This window comes from Macaca fascicularis, chromosome 14 (genome assembly GCF_037993035.2).
Source record: "Macaca fascicularis isolate 582-1 chromosome 14, T2T-MFA8v1.1".
Classification (NCBI taxonomy): domain Eukaryota; kingdom Metazoa; phylum Chordata; class Mammalia; order Primates; family Cercopithecidae; genus Macaca; species Macaca fascicularis.
Genome location: NC_088388.1, coordinates 25,935,584 through 25,951,267, shown reverse-complemented (window position 1 = coordinate 25,951,267; position 15,684 = coordinate 25,935,584). Strand labels below are relative to the sequence as shown.

At 37.6% G+C, this 15,684-nt stretch overlaps 1 long non-coding RNA gene across 1 annotated transcript in view; it reads right to left on the bottom strand.

The window, feature by feature from the left end:
* LOC123568777 (uncharacterized) overlaps nucleotides 1-15,684 on the bottom strand; it is a 486,926-nt gene that overhangs the window by 308,990 nt on the left and 162,252 nt on the right. Inside the window, exon 2 of the long non-coding RNA XR_010581240.2 lies at nucleotides 6,465-6,516. This is a non-coding gene — a long non-coding RNA (uncharacterized lncRNA). The remainder of the gene's footprint in view (nucleotides 1-6,464; nucleotides 6,517-15,684) is intronic.

The window sequence follows — 15,684 nt, the reverse complement described above, 5'->3', positions numbered from 1 at the left end:
TGGGAACTGAACAATGAGATCACTTGGACTCGGGAAGGGGAACATCACACACCGGGGCCTATCATGGGGAGGGGGGAGGGGGGAGGGATTGCATTGGAAGTTATACCTGATGTAAATGACGAGTTGATGGGTGCTGACGAGTTGATGGGTGCAGCACACCAACATGGCACATGTATACATATGTAACAAACCTGCACGTTATGCACATGTACCCTAGAACTTAAAGTATAATAATAATAAAATATAAAAAAATTAAAAAAAAATTTTAAATGTGTATTTTCTTATACCCAGCAATTCTATATCATGGTATAACCAATGGATGCATTTGCACACGTGAGAAGGAGTCATGTGTAGAACATTCACTGAAGTATTATTTCATAGCACACACACAAAAACAAATGAAACTAGCTTAAAGGTTCATTAAAAGGAGTTTGGCTAAATAAGAGATGATAGATACACATACATATAATTAGAATCAGTAAATATTTTCACTGGATGAAGACCAGGTTGAGTGCCATAACAATGAGTTGCAAAACATGCTGAGTGTTATAAGCACTAGGCCTAGAATAATCATTTCTGTGTTCTAATTTATTCTTTCTTTTTTTCCCCATAATATTCTTTACGTTTCTTTTGTCATGGTAACCAATGTCTAGGTAATTTTTGATATTTGTTTTTCTGTTTAGATTTTAATCTCCAAATAGCAGAAATCCTGTCTCTTTTTCACTGTTGCATTCCTACCACCTAGACCTGTACCAGGCACATTATATTTAGTCAATATATGTTAACTATTAAATATATGTAAATGCTTACATAAATGAACACATTTATGAATGAATAAATAATCTTACTTTTGCCACTAACTTTTTATATCAAGCATACAAATTTTTCAAGATTCATTTCTCTCAAGATTCCTCCTATAGAAATAAAGGCATTTGGTATTAGATTTCTTAGTGCCTTTCCTACTTTAAAATTTTACAATTCAAAGATGTTGCTTGTATTGTCTCAAAAATGTTTTGCCAGGTTTTTTTTATAACATGGTTTTAACTCTTTTATATTTCCACAGACAACATATAACCTACACAGAATTTCCTATGTTTGAATTTATGTGTAAGAATCTATGTGTTGAAATAATGCATGCTCAAATGTTGCTATATTACCTGCTTCTAATAATATTTTAAATTGTTTAATAAATCCATAGGCAAATAAAACCTCATAAGATTTTTAACATAAATACACAATGGAATATATAGTAGAGAAGCTCTGAAATATCAAAGATGATCAGAGTGAGGATATCTTATAATAAAATGGGCAACTGTGGCAAACAGGAACTGAGTAGACCTTTTGGTTACTTTGGTTTCTGTGTTACTTTAGGCTATTGTGATCATAAAATAAAATTGGAGAGATGCTCCCAAAAAGCTGTTAAATATTTAGGGATTGCCAGAGCCTACGCTTTCTTGTCTAGTTCACCATCCTATAACCTTGTAATCCATAATAATACCACTCCAGACCCCCATACATGAAATGAGTGAGTGGAAGCACATCAAACCAATTATGTAGTATCTTTCAGCTAAATGGCTCACTGGCACAGTCAAATGTCTCATTTTGCACTTCATTACATATTAGCCAACTGGAGCCTGAGGGGAACACTAATTAATGTAAACTTGTTCTCCAAATCACAAGACTCTGAAGGCTTATTGGTTTATTTCTCTCTAAATACAAACAGAACATAAAGCAGTCAGTCTGTCAGTATAGTTTCACATCACATTACACCATGGTGACATCTTGAATCATTCTAACCTTTTCACTGAAATATTTATTTTCCTCTTCTCTAAAACACTTTGTCAACACATATGAATATACACTCAATTATATGCAATATATAGTAAAAATATAAAATCACAGAAAAATTATATTATTTATAAAAAATTCACTTGGTCTCTTTATTATGTACTCCTCTCCCCCTCCACATCAGAAGGATTTTATATCTGTACTCCTTTTATTTTTGGGTTGGTTATATGATGAGATGGTTTTACATCCCAACTCCTTTCATTTTGGGGTTGGTTATATGATGATATGGTTTGGCTCTGTACCCACCCAAATCTCATCTTGAATAATAGTTCCCATAATCCCCACATGTCATGGGAGGGAACAGATGGAGATAATTGAATCATGGAGGCAGTTTCCCCCATGCTGTTCTTATGATAGTAAGTGCGTTCTCCAGATATCTGATCGTTTGGAGTCTTCCCCCTTTGCTGGGCACTCATTCTCTCTCCTGACACCTTGTGAAGAAGAAAGTGTTTGCTTCCCCTTCTACCATGATTGTAAGTTTCCTGAGGCCTTCCTAGCCATGCAGAACTGTGAGTCAATTAAACCTCTTTCTTTTATATATTATCTAGTCTCATATCTTTCTTTATAAGAATGTGAGAAGGGACTAGTACATGTCACTTGCTGTGTTTAATGCAATGTGAGTGGATGTGACTTACGCCAGCTCCAAGCACAATGATTCATTGTCATTGAATTGTTGGCCACCTTCCCTTTTCCCTCTTCTGCTAATCCATCCTCAAAACTAGATATAAAAAGAAGTAGAGTGGAGCCTGAAATCAAAATGTAAGGTGAGAAAAAAAAAAACAAAAAAAAAACTTGTGGTTATAATTTACAGAGATTCTGCTGTTGTTTCTTACGTAGCTTTGTGTCACAGAAGATAACTAATACAGTGTGTAAATGGAACAAATTGTATAAATCAATAAATCAGTAAATGTTGTGTTATGGAAATAGAATTTGTAATTAAAATTTAAGATCTTTAAACCAGCAAATATTATTTTCCTACAGAATTGTGAAAAGAATCCTCCGACATTGATTTGATGAGTTGTTGTTGTTGTTGTTTTTGCTTTAATGTTAAAGATGGTTGGTATTAGGTTTTTAATTAAAATCTTAGCTATATTTGCAGATATAATCACTGATTCATTTATTTTCAATAAATGAATTCCTGCTTTGGAGATCATTTTCTTTCTGTGGGTAGATCACGGAGACTGTCGCCTTGTTTCTGTAACTGAGCATTTCCAACTCTGAAAGGGATTGGCCAGGAGTTTTCTGAGATCCCAAACACATATTTAGTTTAAAATTCTCATGTAAGTGAAAAATATCAAAATGGAAGGCAAGAAAAAGTACCTAATATGTCTGTGGCTTTGGCTGAAGAGGGTTCAAAGCAGAATTTAGATAGGTTGAATTGTGGTTTATTAGGTGCTCTGAATTAAGTAAGTTTAGAAAATGATTTGGTCTTTTCATAATCAGAGATGAAAGAGAAGACAAAGATAAGAAATTCCATGGTTTTCAGAGTTGAAAGAGGCAACTTTTTGCATTCTCGTTTATAAAAGACTCATGAGTTAAGACTCTGCCTCTGGGCAAAGAACAAATATGGTATCATTGCATTAAGTTGGGCCCCAATACAGTAAATCCTATCTGTTAGACAAAATGGCTCAGAAAAAGAGATCCAGCATATGGTTAGATGGAAGTCTGATAAGCTCAAAGTACCCTTAATTAAGTCTAGACAGAGGCATATAGCAAAAAGAATTGGTGTTGCAATTGGCATATAGAACTGACTGGCATCAAGTAGTTTGAGTTTTTTGAGGGAGCTCAAACAACTTGGGGGAGAAAATTTTCCTATTATAAAGTAAGGTAAATTACAACGTTTTCCTACAGGATTTCAGAAACAATTAGGACCAGTGACTCTTCTCCCCTCTCCTGCTTCTTCCCTTTTCTGAATGTGGGTATTCATGAGTAATGTTGCTCCCTTTCTACTACTGTATGTCTGTATTTTGAGTATTTTTAACTTACCTATCTGTGGATAACTTGTATTTTCAGTAGATAGATTCCTTGATCAAAAGGTGTTAAATACCAACCTCAGAATGATCATGAGATCTGGGACTCTGAGTCTAATATGTGATTGAACTTCCTGGGTTTCTTGGAGAAGATACAAGTGTATTTTGTTCACAGGAGGAAAACAAATATTTGAGATAAAAAAGAAGCCAGGGGTAGAGTATATTATTTGTTCATAATCATCTATTTATTTTTCCACCTTACCATGCTGTTATTTGGTCACGGATTATTTGACTGGATTTGGTCATGGGACTTGTTTTGGCCAGAAGAATTTGATCAATAATGGGACGCACCTTTCCCTAGCAGAACCCTTAAATGCTCTTGCATGTCATGACTCTGTCCTTTTTTAAACTTCTGTCCTGGACCATAAGAACAGCCAGGGTAACTATGTACCAAAATAAAAAAGCCAAGTAGAGCAAACCGAAGGCAAGCTTAATCCTAGAATGGCCCAGGAGAACCAAGCAAGAGCCAGTAAAGCTACAGCCAATCTGTAGCACTCAGGTCAGATAGATAAGTAAATATGTATTATTGTAAGAGATTGAGATTGCGGGTGCTTGTGGCCAGAAAGGGAGTTTCATTTACAACTTCTCTCTCCAATCCCTATTCTTTCACCAGCCTCTCAAATTTTATCTCTTTCCTTCTCAGTCACTTTGAATGTGTTTTCTTTCTTCCCTGAATGTACTGCCCATATTCTTATCCCACATCCGCTTTCCATACAGATTTTTCACCACTCAAGTCAAAACCCACTTTCTCAGGAAAGCCCTTCCTGATCCTCTGGGTTAGGGTTTTTTTCCTGTTATATTTCATCCTGTTCCTTATATTTTCTTAAAACTAAACCCAATTTATATTTGTATATTTTAAGTTATTCAATTATTTGATAAATATTGGTCTCTCCAACTACACTGTAAACTATATGAGAGCAGGAATTCTGTCTTAAACTCAGCATTTGAAACAGTGTTCCGCACCTAGAAGAAGTTCAATAAATATTTATCTGAACAAATACATGTTAACAAGTTATATAAATAAATTTAAGCCTCACATTCTATGTAATTACTTATGTCTGGATATTTTTCTCGAGCATATTACTAATTTGCTTCCATTCATTGTGTAAACTTGAAATTAGAAAAGTGATTTACTGATAATTCCCATTAAATACTTCTCCCATTCAATGCTGTACATGTGCCTGTTACCCAACATGCTACTGTTTCTCAATACACAATCCTGTTTCCTGATGCTTAGGACTACCTTAAATAAAGCCTTTGGGACACTAGAATGAATACAGAGATGAAATACAGATGAATCTTTTTGCAGAATTCTGCTCTAATTATTCTGCAAATATTAGAGTATTTGCAGGATAATATTTAAATTCAAATTTACTCTCAAATTATTTCATTTTTCCAAGTAAACCTTTTTCTGTTAAAAGCACACCTGAAATGTTCAAATAAAATCATTTTTGTGGTAAAGCAATTGCCCAGGGCAGCTTCTAAATAAAAGATAAGAAAGCAATAGTCATTTTACTCTAAGGAGCATATTCCAGAGATTCGCAAAATTTTCTCTCCTCCTGTTTTACTGTGACACACCGTAACTAAATTGTTTGTCTTTTATGAGCTTCAATTTTCTCTTTGGCAATATGGTGGTAAGGGGCTTAAACATATGCTTAGTTATCAGAGAGCTATAAGGTTTTTCACTGGTCTCATACAAGTCACCATTATTAATCTTTAATAAAAATAATGATTTCTTGCATTATTTTGAATATCAAATTATATACCAATACACAGAACATGTAGTATTTGTTAACACATAATTTTATTTCAATTAATATTTTTGTTTATCATTTCCTAGAATCATTAGGATAACTAGATAAGACCCCTTAAACTGTGTCTAATGCAGAATTAATACTTAGTAAGCACTCTTCTCTCTTTTTCTATCAATCCATTGGTATTTTATGTAAGGGATATTTACTATAAGTTTAACTCTCTGTTCATTTTTACTTTAATAATTGTTTCATTGCTTATTTTTTAAAGTCTCAGAGAATGAGATTTGAATAATTTTATTTGCCATACAAGTTCAGTTTAAGTGTCTGATTTAAACGTTTTCTGGAAGCACCAGAATAAATCCTACACATGAGCCCTCCTGTGTTTTCACAATGAAACATAAATTCCCAGAAGATCAAAATATGGCACATTTATCTTTGCAGACAATCAACATATCAATATGCCTAGAAGCAAAAGATAAATTTTCCCTATGTTTGATCAATAGAGTAATAACTACAAGTGCTATGAATGAAGATAAAGCTATCTCTTCTATTTTCATATCCAACCACATTATGTGACTTGACCTCATCTGTGTCAGAGTACTCTATTGCCTGACTACACATAAAGCAGAGAATGTATTTCCTTTCATTGATTCTCAATTTCCTCATCATTAATTTCATTGACTGAGTAGCAGGCTTTGAAATTAAAAAAAGCAAAGCTTAAACAGTGAAGCCCAGTCAGTTAAGTATTCTTATCTTTTAAAAAATTCTTTGAGCATTTTTTTTTTTCATGAAAATGAAAAAGAAGACAGAAGAAAGGAAAGGCAAAACATACCTAATTCTGAAGTCTTCATTCTTGGAACAGTGCTTGATGATTATCAAATAACCTGTAAATAATGGTCAAATAAGTAAACTAAGATTTGTAAACAAAGCAATCAATGCACATATAGTATGCATTCACCAGAGAGTCAACAGGGAAATATGTGTTGGTGGCCTGTTTGTACCAAGACTGTGAAAAATACTGGAGATATTCCGATGAAAAACCATGATTCTTTCCCCAAGAAACATGTAACTAAGTGGAGTAAACATGTAAATTCTTACAGTAGAGCTGTAGTACTGCAATGGAAAGAGTGAGGGGAAAGCAGCTATCTCTGGAGAAGTTAGGAGCTACGTAGAGCTACCTGGAGAATGTAGAGAGTGTTTTATTTACTCGTTTTCATACGGTTCATTCTCTTTTATTATCAAGTCCTATTCCATTCATTGTCATATTATTCCAATAGATAACATTTAAGCTAATTATCTTAATAGTAATTAAATAATTTTAATAAGCATCACCTTTGACACAGGTTGATAAATCTTTATCCTACCTCTTATATCAGTCCTAATCAAATCAAGCTTTTTTCTGATTAAATTGTAATTGATTTTATAGCTCATGAATTCATTGAAATGCATGTGTCTGATATTTTCATACTATAGTCTTCATGTTTAGAATAATACTTTGTTTAATAAAAATGTGTTGAACAAATCAAATCACTGTATACCTTAAATTCCAGTGGAAGAGGAGTTTTTTGAAAGTACATAAATTGCAAAACACAGTAATAAGCTCTGTGAAAAGTATAACACAAGGTGATGCAATAGAAAAAGAAAGTGGCTATTTTAAGTGGAGGAAATAAGGAAGGTCCTGAGGAAGTGGCAGCTGATACCAAGCATGAACAGCTAGTTGCATGAAAATCTTAAGAGCCATGCAAGTTAAGAGAAGAGCCTATTTAAAGGCTGGTAAGTTGGGAATAAACTTGGAAATTTGGAAGCACAGAAAGAAGGTAAGTATGCATGAAAAATATTAAGAATAGAAGAATATTATCTGATACAATGTATGGAAAGTTGAATATGGGTAGATTATTGTGGGGTTTTGTAGACTCAGATAAAGAGTGTGAAGGTTCTTTTGAATTCAATATAGTGTCTTTGGTGCAATGGTTCTCAGCTGGGTAACAATTTTGCCTCCCCAGGGAAATTTGGCAGTGCGGACACATTTTTAGTTGCTACAACTAGGAGGGAAAGGTGTTACTGGCATCTAGTGAATAGAAGCCAGGGATGCTGCTAAATATTTTACAAGACACGGGATCGTTCTTCACAACAAAGAATTATCTGGACTAAAAAGTCAATATTATTGCGGTTTAGAATCTTTATTTTAGGAGACTGTAAAGAGATAACGATAAAGTAACAGCATCTAACTTACATTTTAATTAATCTGGATACTGGTTGGAAATTAAATTATTGAAAACTACATGTCAAACTCGAGTGACAAAAGAGCTTTGTAGTGATAGAAAAGAAAATAAGATATAATACCATTTACATTGATCGCATATCTATATAGTTTTATTTCTGAAAATATGACTTCACCTGTGTTGCACATAAATCCATCTAGTAAGCCATACTCTAAATTCTAATGCATTTATATCCTCTTTACCTCTTGCCTCTAAAAGCCTTGCAGCTTCAACAATTTTGACAGTAGAGAAGACAAATCCATCCATCATTAACAGAATATTTAACATTTCAGTGTAATTTCCTATCAATCTTACCCCCAGCCCCAATACTATTTTTTATTTATTTCATTTTCTTCAGGATCATAATAAATAAAATGCCGTGTTTCCTCCTGTGAGGATTTATATCTCCAGAAGGAGAATGAAGTGTGAAAGCCAAACACTCTCCATTAACTATTGTTTATATAGCATTTTTACTTGTCAAATGTTATTCATAGAAGAACAAAATATGATGGGGATATTTTTTCTTCTCCAATTCTAGGCAATTTGATTAAGTTGCTACACATTCATACATCATTCAGTGAAAAATAGTATTTGAACTAAAGCAAAAAAGACAGAAAATAATTTCGATAGTTCGGAAAACAACAGAGCTTCTAGGAATTGCGAATTTTGAAGGAATTCTCAAATCTGCCATGTTCTTTACTTCTAAAGCCAGTGAAAAGTGACAGAGATTCTTTCATTCAAAGACCTGTGGTCACCACTAACTTGTGATGATTACTAGAAGTATTTCAGTCTGAATGATTGTGCCTTGCAAAATCATCGATGAAACCTAATCACTAGTACGATGGCACTAGGAGGTAGAGCCTTTGGGAAGTGACTAGGTCATGAGGGGAGAGTCCTCATGAATTGGATTAGTGCGCTTGTAAAAGAGGCCCCAAAGTGCTGCCTTGACCCTTCCACCACGTGAGGACACAGCTAGAAGGTGCCATCTATGAACAAGAACGTGGGCCCTGACCAGACACTGAATCTAACAGCATCATGATCTTGGACTCCTCAGGCTCCACAACTATGAAAAATAAATTTCTGTTGTTTATAAGCCATCTAGTCCATGATAATGTGCTATCACAGCCCAGATGGACTAAGACAATAGGCGTTGTGGACAGCTACTCATTTAAATTTCAGTTCTACCATTCATTTGATTTTAAATAAAACACTGTTAAACCTCTTTGAGTCCCAGTTTGCTTTCCTATGAACTGAGAATAATATCCATTATTAAATAAGGAAATCAGACATGTGGTGTATGCTATTACTGTAACACCTATGAGTTAGAAGAAATCCTGTTATTCGGATTTCTATTCAAATCATGTGGCCATTGTTGAATGGCCATGTTTTAATGAGTCAGGCACATTTTACTCAGGTAACTCTTCCTAAAACTGGAGCTAGGAAGTGATTTGAATGCTGCCTGTCTCCTCCCACTGTATTTGTCCAAGCGAAACATAAATTCAGTCATATATATGAGCCCGACCCTGATCCTCAGGTGCCTTGGGTCACATTACTGGGATCTACCAAATGGTCAATTTCTATCTGCTCAGTTCACAATTGCAGGAAAGAACAAACTCTCTTATTTATTTGACAATGGCAGAGACCAAAGAGAGATTGGACTTTTGCATATATATGTATACAAGAAACAACCAAAAGAACAGTGTATTCCCAAGAACAAATGACAATCACATCACGTAAATAAGTCAAAAGGAGGAGCTGAAGGGAATATAATAGAAGGAAAATAAAAGCCAATCTTTATATTACTTATTCTGGGTTAAAAGTGTATGAATCAAAAATTTTTAATATAGTATTTGATTTAGTACTGAGTGAAGAAAATATTGTTTTCATATGTATAGATGAGAAAACTGAGATTATAGAGGTTAAATAAGTTGCTCACAAATTTACATGTACGAAATATTAGAGCTTAAATTTTTACCTGTTTTGTCTCCATAAAAAGCCAATGATATCTCTACTAAAGTACATTTTCTTTGCCTTGTAGTGCTATGTGAAATGACTTGTCAGCTAAGCATGGAACTTAATGGCACAATATATATCATCTTCAGTTTCAATCAAATACTTGAAATATAAATTTAGACAAGGACAAATAAGGTAATAATGCAGCTTAAACCAAAAGTATGGCTGTATAAATTACACATCAGCAGCCACCAGTTATGATATACAGCAGGTGATTCATTATAATTCAACTCACCCTTAAGATTTTAGGAAGAAGAATAAGGCAAATCTACCCTTAGCCTGTATGGTACTCATTAAAACCACAAAACTATTTCTTCTACAAAACACATGGTAATGTTTTCTAAGGCCAGTCTGATCACCCTTTGATATTTCTCCTTAGGAATCTCGGCATTTAAGTAAATCTGTCAATAAGTGAGAGTAGTTACCTCAGTTCTCAAAGATTCATTGTCTCATTTATAAGGAATATGATTATTGGATGTGACATTCAACTATGGCTGTTCCTGAGCTTTCCTTTTTTGTAAAGACAAAAAGCACAAATGTTTATAAAAAGGAGCAATTAAATTGCTTGAACATATAACATGACTGAAAAAAAATTACAGAAAATATTTTAAAGTACAATGTGTATAATTTTAATATTTTTAACAGAGCTCTGGTATCTACCAATTTGTCCATACAGAAGAATTTCAGTGAAATATTTTTATACATCTTGAAAACAGACTTCTATTATATATCTTCTGAAACGGATAAGTGACTTTCAAAAATTTAGTGTCATGTAATTCCTAGCAATACTCAACCTTTAGGATATCGAGTTACAAATGAATGAAGGCCTATTTATATGCATACAGATACATGTATACATATGTGAAAAGAGCAATCTCCTTCTTACAACTCTATATGTAAGTAGCCTGCAAAGTGCTGGGGTTGAGTCACTAGGGAATTAAGGAAGCAATTCAAACTTCCTTTTTTTTTTTAGACAGAGTCTCACTCTGTCGCCCAGGGTGGAGTGCAGTGGCACGATCGGCTCACTGCAAGCTCCGCCTCCCGGGTTCCTGCCATTCCCCTGCTTCAGCCTCCCCAGTAGCTGGGACTACAGGTACCCGCCACCACGCTCAGCTAATTGTTGTTTTTTTTTTTTTTTTGGATTTTTTTTAGTAGAGACAGGATGATCTTATCTACTGACCTTGTGATCCACCCGCCTCGGCCTCCCAGTTCTGGGATTACAGGCATGAGCTCCCGCTGCCCAGCCAGTAATTCAAACTTTCTAAGTTTCTTTCTCTCACTGTTCATTGTATAGGTTTGACAAGATAATACCCTCTGTCTGACCTTGAGGGTAGTTTCTTCTGCTGAATAATTTACTTTGTATCAGCCATCTTAGATCATCTCTATTTCCTAGTGTGCTATGGGAAAAACAAGGCAAAAAGGATAAAAAAAAAATAAGCATATGGAGTAATTTTTCTTCCTATGAAAACTAACCAATAGCCAATAACTATTCCCTTGATTCAAAAGAAAATCAAACAACCCTCTCTTCCTCATCCCCGTGGAAAATTTCACAAGTAGTGTTATGGGATCCTTGGAGTGTCACTTCACCAGCTGGAAACCTCTGTGACCAGTGATGCCTTTGCCCAAGTTTTGCCCTGGCCTGCTGGGCTCATTCTGTCCACTCTGCCTGGCAGGCTTTGGTTGGCTTGCCCTACCAGCCTGGATCTCACACTGCCAAGGGCGAGCCAGGTGCGGAGTGGTGAGCAGTGTGTGAGCGAGTGTGGGGTCCGGCCACTGAACAAAGCCAGGCATGCCAGCTGCTGCCATTGGGGGGGCAGCTCCAGATGCCAGCATGGGCACCAGCTCCTGTGAGGCCACAGCTGGACCAGGCATAGTCAGGAAGCAAGAAGCTTCCACAGCTGGCACCAGGGAGTGTGGTGATGCCTGGAAACTTGGGGACTCCAGGAACCACACAACCCCAAAGAGGGAGTCACAGCCCTGGCTCATGGAGCTCCCAGGTCTGGGCTCCTCCCAGAAAGGTGGAAGCTCTTCTCTCCTCTTTATCCACAACGTGGTGAGCAAGTGGCATGTTTTAACTCTGTGTTACAGCACATGTAGCCTCGCTATTCTGCAGGTCCTGAGTTCTTGTCCTACATCCAGGGAGAATGCATACACAGATGAGTGGAGGGTGAGCAAGACAAAGAGTTTTCTTGAGTGATAGAAGAGCTCAGAGGAGACCCACAGTGGGTAGCTCCTCTCCCTAGACAGGGTGTCCCAGTGAATGTTCAGCTCTTAGCAGAGAGGGTAGCTCAATTTTTAGCAGAGAGTATAGTTCCTTTCTGCTAGGCAGGTTGTCTGGATGAGTGTTCAGCTCTCAGCAAAGAGGGTAGCTCCTCTCTGCAGCTGGTGATCCTGTTGTCTCTCTACCCTCTCCTCAATCTGGCTGACTCCAGGATTTTTATGGGCCTCAGAGGGGAGGAAGTGTGTGCTGATTGGTCCATGGGCTGCCAAAGGGCAGGCCCAAGGAAAGCACCACAAGTTCCCCCTCTGGTCAGCTGGACTAGTGGCCCAGCACCCAGGCTTCAGGCCTTTCCCAGCTCGAAGGCAGGACTTCACCGGGGACCCACTCTCTTCAGCCCAGGAGCTGATCTGCCTCCTGTGGCTGTTCACGGTGCACAGGCTGTTCATGCCAAAGGGTACCTGCAGGCCAGCACTGGGCTGTCCTCAGCACCCCCTTGGCCTCCCTCCTGTGCTTGTTTGTCCCCAAGTCCAGAGGGGGCCGAAGTGGCAGGGGGCTGGTGTGTCAGTGCTGCCCTTAGCATGTGCACAGACAGTCAGGCTGCAACATCACCCAGGCTCAGCCCTAACTTTGCTTCAAGATCGGAGCAGGCACCAACAGTGGGGAGAAGCCAGGTATTAGGAGCAGGCACTTTCAAACCTGCAGGGGAAAGGGGCACCTTCCTGGGCCCCGAGAGTGCAGGGATGTCTGGGTCCACAGCAGCAGCTGAGTGGGAGCTCCTGCCTGGCCGGCTTGGAAGGGGCGGGGCTCTTGCTTGTCTCCAGCTTCCGCTGTCTCCGTGGAGCACCAGCCTTGGCTGCTGCCTCCTTGTAGCATGGGGCAGGTGCTCCAGGTCTTCACTGGTCCTGGATGGCACCCTGGGCAGGAGTGAGGCCACTGCAAGTTTTTTCTGTGGCCCCAGCACTCAGGAGAGGTCTAGGGCTCACCCTGGCCTGGCTCACGCACCTCTCTGGCGTCGATCGTGGGCTCCAGGCCCAGCTCTTGAGAATGTCAGACTTGGTGGTCACCGTGATGCGGGGTGGATCCTGAGGATACGACCTCAGATGGCCACACAGAGAGACTCTTTTCAAGGCTCAGGAACTTGGTGCCATCAGCCGGGTGGGTGCGGTGGCTGCATCGCTGGTCAGGTCCTCGAAGCGCCACTCCTACTTCTCCCTGCAGGCACCTCAAGCAAAGCCTCAGCTCCACATCTCTGCCCAGCCCTAGCACTCTGTGTGAAAGCACTGGGCCCTACGCTGCCTCGGAGCCCCTCTCTATCCTCTCCCTCACACCCAACTGTGATGCCCCCCTGGCCCCATAGCGGTGGCTCCCAGGGGTAAGTTCCAGGGCCTGCCTGCCTAGGCATCTGCACCTGAGGACCCACGGCCTGCCGCTGTACCCCACTGCAGCTGGCGCCACAACAGCAGCCACTTTAGATGGGCTGCCACTGCCATCGGTAGCTTTGATTGGTAAAGACTCCTTGCCCAAGCTGCAACTTTTAAAAAATTGCTTCGGCAAAAGAATATTCTAAAACTATTTTCTGAACAGATTTTTTAATCAAAAAGTATTTATAGAACAAATATTTTACATGGAAAATGAAACAAAAATTCTAAATTAATGTGGAAGATTATTAATGAACAAGGATAAATATTTGAAAAATTTTAAACTATATTTAAATTATTAAGTTTTGCAAAGGAAAGTTATTAGATTCAGATCTCCCAGCCCATACCTATTGGCATGTAACTTTAAAAAGATTGAACTTTTCTAAAGCTGCATTTTCTCAGTTGTAAAATGGATTAAATTAACATCAATTGATACTATATTTGATGGTTATTTATAAACTATAATTGCAACATAACTATTATGAAACTAAAAATTACATATATACACATACATAAAATTGGTTGCATTTCTCTGAGGCAAGTTTTTGAATGACTTATGAAATTGCTTAACTGGCAGTTTTATTACATTTAAAATAGACTTCTCTCATGCAAAAATATGTTTAGTATATTATTGTTTCCTTTTCCTAAATTCATATATATATATATGTATGTTTTTTTTTTTTTTTTTTTTTTTTTGAGACGGAGTCTCACTCTGTTGCCCATACTGGAGTGCAGTGGCGCGGTCTCAGCTCACTGCCAGCTCCACCTCCTGGGTTCACGCCATTCTCCTGCCTCAGCCTCCCAAGTAGCTGGGACTACAGGCACCTGCCACCATGCCCGGCTAATTTTTTATATTTTTAGTAGAGACGGGGTTTCACCGTGTTAGCCAGGATGGTCTCCTGACCTCGTGATCTGCCCGCCTCGGCCTCCCAAAGTGCTGGGATTACAGGCGTGAGCCACCGTACCCAGCCCACTTTTATGTATTTTTGTGAAGCCTTCTGATTTCTGAAACAGAGCAAACAAACAAACAAACAGAAACACTTTTATTCCATTTTATTGAGGCTTCTTTTTATTTGTGTACTTTTGGGGTTATATGAAAAAAAGCTTCTAATGCTGACATTAAATTTCTTCAGTGTATAAGCATCCCAGTGTAAAACAGAACAACACTACTGCAAGAGGAAATTTTGACAGGATATCACAATATCAGAAGTCTCACATACCAAGAAATCTCTGAGAAAATTATTTTTCTTTTCGTTTCTTCTTACCTATTCTTTTTTTTTCTAAAGTAGTTCTTTGCCACTTTGTCCTTTGCTCATATGCAAAGGGTAGAATAGTGATTACAGGAAATAAAGACTCCATTAGCTTGAGTGGTGCTCTTTGGCTGATCGGCATAATATTCTTAAACTACAGTTCTTCACACTAGCAGTCTCTACTAATGGAGAATCACTGCGTGCATATCTATGAATGTCCTAAAATACTTTTTCTCTTTATAAAGAATTGGACAGAAGCAGGTAGGATATGAAGAATCATTTAAGTGCAGCAAGAAAGCCATTAAGATCATAATTTCCAAGCATTAAGAAAGAAATAATGAGCCTTGGAGAAGGGTCAACTTACACTTGTACATATGTCATCGGCTTACTTCTAATGGGGAAAAAGAGAGATTAAAACGCTCCAACTGATACCTAAAGAATTTCTTTTGTGGGGAAACACTACCTTCAGAAATACCTAAATAAGGCGCGTGGCAAAGTCTCTCAACCTAGCTAATAACATAAAATTTCAAGTGAGTTTTCCTCTTGTAAAAATGTATTTTTTAAATTTGAATTTTAGAGAGTGATGGCTCAGTTTTAAAATCCAATATAATACAAGCAAAAAAGAGATATTAAATAGAACCAGCAAAAGCATAAATAAAAAAAGTAAAAATGTTATATCTGTGCTTCTTTATACAAATTTTCTATGTTTAGGGAATCAGTGAACTCTAAAAGTCCATGTACACTCATGATTGCATTATCTACCAGCAGTAATTTATTTCTAAAGACCACTCTTACCTTCTTAAAGCAACACAGGATTGATTCAGAGTTTTGTAGACAGGCAGCAGTGATTCTTTTTTTTTTTTTTTTTTTTTTTGTGAGACCAATTCTC